Below are 10,795 nucleotides of genomic sequence, written 5' to 3'. Positions count from 1 at the left end.
GTCCCGAAATGCTAGATTTAAACTCATTCAGTTTTACTTCTTACACCTGGCGTGCTTCACCCCTCTGTCTTAATGCCATGTTTCTTGGGGATTCGTCAGCAGCTGTCATGCAACGAGGCGCTATTCTACCGGTGGTATGAACTTGCTGAGTGCTGGTTCTATACTGGTCTGCCGTACTGCAAGTCATCTGTCGAGCTACGGATAGACACTTCAACTGCTCTTCACAGCTGTGTTTATTGTGTGTAATGCCCAAAGTCCATCCCGAAAGGCGACAGACAGGTTTACGGATTTGACGCTTGCCCGATGGCAATGGACGATGAGCTGGAAATCTGCCAACGGACCCAACCAGTGTAGATGGAGTAAGGAGATGTCCAGAATGGAAGATCGTGAGAGGAAGGTGCTTCGGGGGGACGAGGCCAGGTGAGTGGTAGCGTCCCAATTCTCCCTGCCTGGGATGCAATATTGGTGACTTGACTGAGGAGGTGGTCTCTGCGGTGCCCTCACCGGAAGCAGGTGCAACACCGTTGTCCCTTACCCCTGCTGCTGATGTTCCAACAGACAAGGTCCTGGCTGAGTGAGTGGTATTTGCCAGTTTGCTAGACGTCTATGTGCTGGGTGTGGCGTGGAACTGCTGTGGCACTGCTTGCCTTTCTGTATCCTTTTTTTAATTGTTTTTCATCTATGTTTGGCATACAAGTTGCCAGTCTTAGCCCTGACCGTGCACACATGCTATTCTGTGTTTGTTTACGTAGAACTGTTTACTTGAAACACTGCAATAAAAAATATTTACAAAAAAGAAAATGTATCGCAAAACAAGCGGAATATCAAGCAGATGTTTGGGGGCGGAGATAAACAGTGTACAAGATACGGTGCTTGGTGGCTGTGATACATGAACAGTGAAGGTGCTGCCACCTCTGGTACCTGCCGGTGTCAGTGCCATGGAGTCAGGGCCGGCTCTAGGGCGGTGCGACCGGTGCCAGGAACGGCACCGGGTGCTGACTTGGCATGGGGGCGCCTGTTTGCTAGTTTATTTTGTGCTTAAAAGCACCAGCTGCCGCGTTCTTGGCCTCCAGCAATTTCCAGGCAACAATTAAAATGTCAAGAAAACTCTGGTGATTAATGTTCTTTCTGGAGAGTTTTGTCTAGTAGAAGTTTTGACTCGTGGAAGTTTTGATGGTAAGGTGGCGCAGAGGGTTAATATGGCTGCTGAAAAGAACATGTACCATGCAGATCACAAAGTGAATGTAATGTAAACAGGTCAGTGGGTTACCGCTTTTGTCAGAGACTTCCTTTTGTTAGTTGCATTTTAGTGTGAGCTATTCACTGTCATCAAAGAACTGCGTGTAGACTTCAAGGTATAGAATAGAGTGTATGGATTTTTTCCACGGACTTTCATTATTCTAATGTTGCAAAAAGGCTTCATTTGGGTTCAGATCAGTTCTTGCTATTAAAGAGAGCCCCAATCCATTGTGTTACATTTTAAATTCAGAGTTTGTGCTTCTCCAGACCAAGTACTGTTCAACTATACTGCCTACCTGGATGGATGATATGTGGATCCACCCCTTGTTGTCCTCTGTCTTCTTATGTAACATTTCCTATACACTGATTTACACACCTATGATTGATAGTCTCTGTGTAATGTGTGCGTTACGTACAGTGCTCTGACACCCTTCACTTTTATGAGCGACGCTATAAAATTAATTAAATGCATCTAAGAGAGAGTGGTTATGGAGACTGTGGAAGGGAATCCGTGGGGGAGGTGGTTACTGGGGGGCGCCAAAAAACATTGTCGCACTGGGCGCCACCAGTGCCAAAGCCGATGCTGCATGGAATGTTTAACTGTGCTGTGACTGAAATGCATGCTATGGGTGTACTTATGCATGTAGCAAGTCACGATTTCCCGGGCAAGCAGGATGCATTGTTCCGTATGGACCACTCATTGTTCCGGATGGACTAAGGACTGGGGACGAGGCATGACAAAGCAACCCAATAAGCTCTGGTCGGTTCCAAGAAGCCTTTGGCACCTTGTTGAGGATATTTTCAGCTACAGCTTGCACAAACCAAGCCTCTGAGGAAGTTGTAGATTCCTTTCTTCCTAATACATGTTTGCACCATGCTTAAATGCACTTTTCTGGTTGTTTTAAAATAGCAGATCTCTTGCAGAATGCAACTATTATATTAATCTTGTTGCAGCTTTATGGAATTCCGTCACATATTTAAAACCATATGAATATATTTGTATGACTAGTTGATGTTCTATCAACTTATTATAAAGAAAATACTGCATGTTAAGCATGTGCAATCTAAATGCAGTAAACACTCATTTATAAATAAAAATATGCACTTAAACACATAAATATATGAAATGCATGGGGACATAAGCAGAAAACGCCAGGATTACGCCATAGAGGTAGTTTCAGAAGGCGCATATACATTTGCTCCTAAAGAGAATGCTCATTAACAAGATAGGAAGCTCTTTTGTGACGCGTATGTTATAACTCTTAGAGCCTAGTCTTTCTTTGCATTGTTTTTGTAGCACATAAATGGTGGCATTATACAGAGGTTACATAAAGCTCATTATTTTTTTTAAACAATTTTGTTTTTTCAGCATGCCTGTCAATACATCATAACAATCAGTGCGAAGTTACTGCAAACTTAATGATTGTGACATGCATTTTCTGATCACATCTTATTTCTTTGCAAGTCGGTTCACACAGTTGGATTACGTTTTTCATTTGTAGTTAGGCCATCCGCCTCTTGACATTCTTTAATAAACCGTCCCACCATTGATCTCAGGGATAAACTTCGTGTACGGTAGATATCTGGTCACCCCCATAACTCGTACTCCCTCACTTTTACCAGCACTGATTGGTCAGTAACATTGTCTCGTGAGTCCTCTCTCAAATTCATCCTCAGCTCTTATATCTTTGCAAACTGCCTAAAAGATCCTTTACCTTCACATTCCCAGCTCTCGGCCTTCCATCATCAGTGATGTTGGAGAGACAGTTTTCTAGCGTTGGAACCTCTAGGCCACTCGGCAGTCTGGCAATATCTGTATGGGCCATCATCACCCCCGAGTTTTATATCACAAGGGGGTATCATCCCAGATTCCCAGTAGCATGAGTCTAGTCTCTGGGTCATGTTCCCATTCAGGTACTTGGTTTTTCCTTTTAAAGAATTCCTGCAGTCGAAGACAGAGCTATAGGATATGAATGGAAGTGCCCTCTAGACAGTAGCCCCGAAGACAAGTACCGCTTTCAGTTCCATTGATTATGTAGCTTATGTAGTTTACTTTGCAGGATTTTGAATTGTACTTGCCTAAAACAGCTGTGTCTTGTTCAAACCAGAATCCTCCAAGTCTCCCAGCTCTGCTTCCCATTTGGCTTGAGGTCACTCATATCTCCTGGAGCATTGTATAATGGGGTCCCATTTTCTAGCAAGGCTTAGCATAACTTACCCCAAAATCCTGTGCTCCAGCAGGTTCCATCTGAGATCTCAGTATCTTCCTTGATGTGCACTCGCAGTGCATGCCGGTATCACAGATATCTATTTCTGTATCCTGCATATAAAACTCGTCTACAAGTTGGTGAAAGGGTATTACTCTTTTTGGGCCCCATAATGTCCCCAAAGAAGAAATTCCAATTGTGTTCAAGCTTTAGAACCCTAAAAGGATCCTCAGTTCTCTTTATCCACGGCGCACACATAGAGCGATGAGCCCGGTCACTTTGCTTTTAGAGCCCAATTTTTGGGTAGCCTTTTTCCACGCTCTGACCACTGTGGCAGTGTGAGCCGGTTTTGTGTTACACAACACCAGCAGTCTTTTGACATATGTGCTTCCATGTACCGCAGCAGGGTACCCAACATCACCCAGAGCATGCCTGTCAACCTAGAACGATGGACCCCGTTGGGACAGAAAAGCCCAGTCATTTATTAATTGAGTTGTGAGTCCCAGGAGTAACGCAATACGCCTGGGAGTGCTATGCCACCATCGTATACTCCACAAGTCAGTATATCTAACGCTGTTCTCAGGGACCTCCATTGTACAGCAGGTGCAGGCTCTTTCGTCCAGTCTTTGGGAGAACATTTGGAAATGCAGCATAGAGAGCTCTGGAGGAGGCATAAAAACTCTGGGAGTACCATCATATTTTACAGCACCAAACTCCCATCAGTGAGAGAGTGAACAGTTAGAATTGCACACCCTCTCGAATTCTGGCAAGACCATGTTCTGGTTGTTCCTATGGAATTTGTTCATGTTCCTGGTAATGAAGACACCTAGGTATGTGAAGCTCCCGGCTGCCAATTTGAAGGGGGAGGAGAATTCTTTCATTTGTTTCCATGCTGGGAGGGACTAAAACACAGATTTGTTGCAGTTTATCTGAGAATCGGAATATATACAAAATAGTCTGAATAGATTCTGTCAATAGTGACCCAGGGTCAGCCATATACTTTGTACATCATCTGCAAAAAGGTACAGCATCTCACCCTATTAGGTGTGCCATTGAAGTCATCTAACCAGGGCATCTCACCTAATCCATGCTGCCAATTGTTCTATTGTTAGTGCAAGGAGCAGTGGCAATAGGAGGACACCCCTAGCTTGTCTCCCTACACAGATGAAATGGCTCTGACAGCGCCCTGTTCATCCTCACTCTCGCCATAGGCTCAGAGTATAGCAGTTTCAACCGGCATATTAACTGCAGGCCAAAGTCCATTCTCATGGGCATCCAAGGGCGTGGCGCTTCACCAATTGCACTGGCCCCCAGTGAAAAAAAGCCTCGCCTTCAAAGCCCTTTGTTTTTGCTACAGGATCTACAGAAAAACAGGCGCGGCTTATCTGTGTTCTCTTAGTACACCCTACTCCCCTCGAAGATGTCTTAGGTCTTCCGAGGCTCTGTTGGTGCAGGTTCCCAGAGTGAAGAAAGTTTGCATTGTCGGGAACTCTTTTAGCTGTCTTGCATGTAAGCTATAAAACTCTCTGCCGCTTCAGTTAAGGCTATCTAGGTCAACTTCTGTTTTGGATTTTTTTTTAAACTAGGTTCTTTATATAGGCTGTCTCCTTGAGTATTGTGACTTTTCTCAATAGTTTCGACCTGTCAGCGCTGGGACACTCCTGTGGGAGTAGCTATGCGCTTTACTAGACGCATTCATTCATTCATCAGCATTGCTATCAGATATGGCCATTCAACTGAATCAAAAGCCTTAGCTGCGTCAAGCACCAAAACTGTCTTCAGCTCGCACACTTGTCACCTGTATTCCATGCACCCATTTAACTGCCAACATTGTATCTCTTACTCCTGTGTGACATGAAACTGGATTGATTAGGGTGGATAAGTGTTTCTAACACTCTGATCAGTCAGTTCACTGAGACCATAGCTAGCATTTTAGTTTGAAAGATTGACAAGGAGATGAGCCTATAGGACTGACAGATCTTATTTTCTCTATTTGTGGGTAAGTATAGTTGTCTGCAGCGCATAACAAGCGACTCACGTTTTTTGGCTTCCTTGACTTTTGGAGGAGAGGTGTAACTAATTTACTAGGTAACCTCTTAAAAAATTCCGACAGGAGACCGCTGCCTAGGACATTTCTGCCTTTCATCTGTGTGATCACTTTTGTTATTTTCTCTGTTGATATCGAGGTTTCAAAAGTGTCGATTTGGGTCTCGGAATTGGGAGGACCTATAGTTCTCCTATAAAACCAGCTATATCCAAGTCCTTCCTGTCTAGTGTCATGGAGTACAATGCACTAAGGTGGGTCGCAAATGCTCATGCAATAGCTATCTGCAGGACGCCCCCCTTGACCTTCACAGGTCCTATGCTTCTTTGGTCTCTCTTCCTTTTGCTGAGGAACACAATCAGTGTCACCACCTTATTTCATGCTGGTGGCTAGGTGCAACTATACATTGATTTTTCGTCTCATTTGTGGACTTTTAATTTCAGTCGTGCACTTGAGAGTTCCCATCCTGGCGGGGGCGTAGGAGACACAACATTTCTGGGGGTGGGGGGAGAGGGGTAGGGGGACAGGGACAACCTTGTGGACTTTCCAGTGACCCTATACAAATCGCCCATTGTTTGAGACCGTACGCCCATTAAACGTATACAATTGCATAGTTATGAAGAGAAATATTGTGAAAGGCAGGCATGTAGTCAGTTTGCAAGTATCTTTATTGTTATTTACATTCACAAAGTAATTAGACCAAATGGGAAAAAATATGTATATGAATCTTGCATCTTCATGCACCAAGCAAACAAAGGTGGGATGAAAAAAGGAAGAATAAACTAAATGCTCTTAGTGACATTCCTACAACTCAAAATGCAATTGGACTAATTAAAAATAGTTTTTCTGGCCGCAGGAATCTATAATAAAATTATTAACTTAATTTTGAAAAGCCAAATAATTTCTTGCACCTTTCAGTGCAGAGGACAAATTATTTCGCTATTGTCTGTAGGTCAACTGAGTCCATCATCTCTTTATGTATGTTGCATATTGCAACATGATTCAGTCTTTTCTGAGACATAGTTGATCTTACCCAAGTTTTCAGTCGGTGGAGACCAGACACTTCTCTCAGCCTCACAAAAAGATACTGGTATAACTAAAAGAATCTATGGTAGCTTCTCAGCCTGTGAAAATAAAGCTCTCTCTCTTGGAAGCATTTTTCGGAGTATGTCTGCCAGTTCCGGTACTGAAGAGTACTTGAACATAGTTGATAACATAGTCAATTGAGCAGAGAGCAGCAAAGGGTCAGTTTCTTTGTTCTGAGCAAGAGAATCAATACCATTGCCTGTTAAAAGTACTTGTTCAAGTTTTTCATATGTTTGGATGCCTTCCTGGTCAAAATGCTGAGTGAGATCAAGAGAAACAGTATCTAAAAGTTCAAAATACTGAGGGCGATAGTTGTCCCTGATGGTTGCAGGCTGAAAAGTTGCTCCTGCTCCATCATCTATTCGTTTAGGGATTCAGCGCAGTCGTGGCACTTCAATGGCATTAAGATGGTACTTAGCAATCATGTGGTTATTGCCACTGAGCAGACTGTCAAACGACTCCTCACTACGGAGCGTTAGTACTGCACTTTTTGCTACATTAACAGCAGCTAGTAGCCCTGATGTAGTTTGCTGGCGTCCTTGCAAGGCAATATTCAAACATTCCAGAAGCTGCAGTACTTGGAGAATAATCTGAAGAACTGGGACAGTTGTTCCTCTGTGAAACTGTACCAGCATACCACGAGCTCGAGCAGACATATTACCACTGGACTTGGATGTTGATAATTGTTCTAGGGTTTCCAGAACAGGTTCATAATTATCCATTACTTTTTTTTACAGCTTTAACACGGACTGTCCAGCGTGTTGGACATGGAGGCTTTATTTTTAATACATTTGCAGGGCCTTCTACACTGTGGTCTGAGAATATTGTAAGGCATGTCATAGATTGCCCAAACAGATCACCAAGTTCTTGGACATAAAGTAGTGCATCTTCCATTATGGAACATTTATGTGCTGCAGTCTACACCACCAGATTTGTACAATGTGCTCCACAATTGACTTAAAGAGCAAGTGGTTGTTCTTGGCATATTAATGCTTGTGCACCATGGTATTTCCCTGCCATATTTGCTGCACCATCATATGTTTGTGCTCTCAACTTTGACAGAGAAAGACCATGACGGCATGAAACATCTTTGACAATTGTAGCAATTGCAGTACCAGTGGTATTATCAACCTGATACAATCCAATAAAATCCTCATGAGGATACAGATCTTGGTCAATGTAACGAATACAAAAGTTTTTTTGTTCCTGACCAGATATATCCTGTGTCCCATCAACAATTACTGCATGTAGATTGTCACCAATATTTCTACGGATTTGATGCAAAATTGAATGGGACAATAACTGAAGAACTTCATTTTGGATGTCTGGGCTGAGATATTCTGCTCGATTTGCTGTAATCCACTGTTTCAAAGAAGGTACATCCTCTGTCCGTGCACTAAGAAATTGATGGAAATTCTCATTGCTGTCATCATGACCTCGGAGTGCAAGGCCTTGTTTTGCCAGAAGAGCTATGGTATGAATGATTTTGTTAAGACAAAGCAAGGCTTCTTTCTGTTGTTGTTGGACTTGCTGTGATAGCTGTTGATTGATTGCCCTCCTCTATACTGTACTAGTTGATTCAGTGCATATGAATGAGCATAACTCTTCAGTGCATATGAATGAGCATAACTCTTCTGCTGCTTTTTGAACCTTTCTATTGCCTTCTTCCAGTTGGTGTAACCGGTGCTGCAAAATGCTTCCTCTGTGTTCTTGGAAAGCTCAGTTAATTTCAGTGACTTAGCGTTTGCACAGTGAAAGCATAGCACTCCTGCCACTCTACCGCTGCAATGCAGCCAGGGGAAATCCTGGAACCATCTTCCTTGAAAATGCAGAATGCGCTTTTACTTCATTTGTGACTGTGTTACAATGATTTGAATGGGCAATGTGCTCTTGTGTGGTTGGTTTGGTGCACTGTGCTTACATGTGTTTCCTCGGTATCCTGAAGACTAGTTGTTGTTGCATAAGAACTGTTGCTTGAATCGTCTGAGGCAGTGACAACTCCACAAAATGTTCCTGGGACCAAGGTGCAATCACTTGACATTTCTAAATCTGTGGCCCCAACTCCATATTGAATTGCAGACTGCAGTTCCGACAAATCATCGCAATGAATCATGTTAATTTCTGAGTTGTCTGAATATTGGTTCACTTCACTTGGCTGTTTCTTTGAAAAGAATTTCCGGATGTCCATTCTAAGAAAGAAAAAAAAAGGAACAAATAAGTTTGTAGCAGTTGCAATTTGGGAACATACACCATGCCTCCAGTATAAGGATCCTCTTCCAATGTAGTGTGACAGTGAGGGGAAGTGATGCATGTGCAAAGGCTTCCTAGAAGGTCTATCTAGCTGTTTTATAACACCTTTAGGTTTCCACAGCGAGAAGAGCATTCTAGTCAGCATCTTACCTGACTAAAGTGTTTCAGCAATACATAAGACACTGCAGTATATATTTTTATGGTGGCAAAGGAACCTACCTGAAAAATATCTTTTAGCTGAAGATGACAGGCAATGTGTCCAAGCAGGTTTCCAAAAGCGAAGAATTTTTGTACTTGTCGCAAAAAGGAATCTGTTGGGGAAAATAATAATACATTGTAAGGCTTTTGATTTTGGTCTGTGTAATACAAGTACTGTACTACAGAATTGTTCAGTACATGGCATAGAAAGAGAAAATGCACAAATGATGTGATGCTGAGAAAGAGAGCGCATTAACACAATTTGACAAAAAGTATCCAAACAGATTGGGCAAGAAATAGTTATTTTTTTACGCTAGACACAATACTATAGTACACTTACCTATTATCAGTAGTAGTGGTAGCCATATCCCTCTTTTGTGATTTTCTTGATCCACTTACTGGCTGCAAGTTGCTGGTCGGACTGACTACTGGATTCCGATGGCTGGTAGTGCTGAGTTTCCTTCTGCTCAGGGACTCTGGAGACTTACCACCATGTAATGGAGGTGAGCCAGAGCTCAGTCTGTGGACTTGAAGTTGGAAGAGGTGCTGGTTACTCAAATGCGGTACAGAGATGGTCCTGCTCAGTTACTAAATGGTGACACAAGTACATAGAAATGAAACAGAGAGACTTGAGACAAAATCTTCATTAGCAGTACCCCCAAGCCAAGCTACAATCAGGTGTAAAACTCCACATAGTTTTAAGGGGAATAGGGAATTGTGAAACACAGAACTAGGAGAGTGAGTGTGAGTGAGATGCATGAAGGCTCAAACATGGTGCAGTGAACATCTAGCCTCTATTCCACCATTATTCTGCCAGAGCCTTGCTCCCAAAATATTTAAGGGAGTGAGTACCAAATTGCCAGTTCCCGGACAAAAAAAAAAAAAAAAAAAAAAAAAAAATCGAATAAAAAATAGTGCAAATACTATATTCATTTTTTGTACGATAGGTGGAACCCCTGCAGGTGAAAAATTTACACATTGAAGAAACACTACTTCACAAAGCATTAATAGCCCAGAAACCAGCTAACTCTACCACCACTGGTTGACTTTCAGCTTCACTTTGTAAGGCTAGATTTCAAAGTCCATGCCTATAGTAGAAAACCCAAAACTACAGGTACCAGAATGCAAAGGGCTGCTGGCTAAAGAGGCATGACTGGCTGATGACCTCATCTATGATTCTTGTCCACTTGGAGCTTTAACTGTTAAAGTCACTATGCTGAAAATCTAATTTGTACAGTCTTCTCAAGCATTGTTTTTCCTTGAAATCCCACTTGAGTGTCCCTAATTCAAGAGGACTCTCAGCTGTCACATACAAACACAAAGAGACAGCTCAGAGGGCATGTGGTGGTAAAGCACTTGGCACACCTTTTATAAAGAAGATGCCCTAGCAGGCCTGGGATTTCTAAAGGGGGACGGGGCGCCAACTGGTGTATTGGGGTCATAAGGGCTACTCACATTTCAAATGCTGGTTCAATACTGTGAGTAAATCTCTTGCACTTTTTGTGAATCACGAACACAAGCACAAGAGGCCTAAGTGGGAAAATCAATTTTTAATTTGGGAACATTGTCAGGCCATTAATGGTACAGACTTGATAATGGGGCAACTCGGTTTACACTTGGCACAATTGCGAAAAGGGCCCTCATATTTCTATCCGGGTCCAGGGTGGTGCTGCCTGAATAAATGTGGCTTACCATTAATGTTACCAGAGTACTCATTTATGTGGCCCTACCAGCACTTTTTCGCCCCTGAAACATCACTTTTTGGACGTTC

At 42.8% G+C, this 10,795-nt stretch overlaps 1 long non-coding RNA gene across 1 annotated transcript; it reads right to left on the bottom strand.

Moving 5' to 3' along the window:
• Window positions 1-6,213: 6,213 nt before the first annotated feature.
• Window positions 6,214-9,606, bottom strand: LOC146863848 (uncharacterized). The gene is made up of 3 exons (XR_014976574.1): window positions 9,365-9,606; window positions 9,046-9,137; window positions 6,214-8,765 (listed from the first exon to the last, which is right to left on the bottom strand). It is a non-coding gene; the product is annotated as an uncharacterized LOC146863848 (long non-coding RNA).
• Window positions 9,607-10,795: the final 1,189 nt, after the last annotated feature.

The sequence above is a fragment of the Triturus cristatus genome, chromosome 2_1 (assembly GCF_964204655.1).
Source record: "Triturus cristatus chromosome 2_1, aTriCri1.1, whole genome shotgun sequence".
NCBI lineage: Eukaryota > Metazoa > Chordata > Amphibia > Caudata > Salamandridae > Triturus > Triturus cristatus.
Note: the sequence above shows the minus strand (reverse complement) of the source record. Positions and strands in the feature narration are given on the sequence as shown.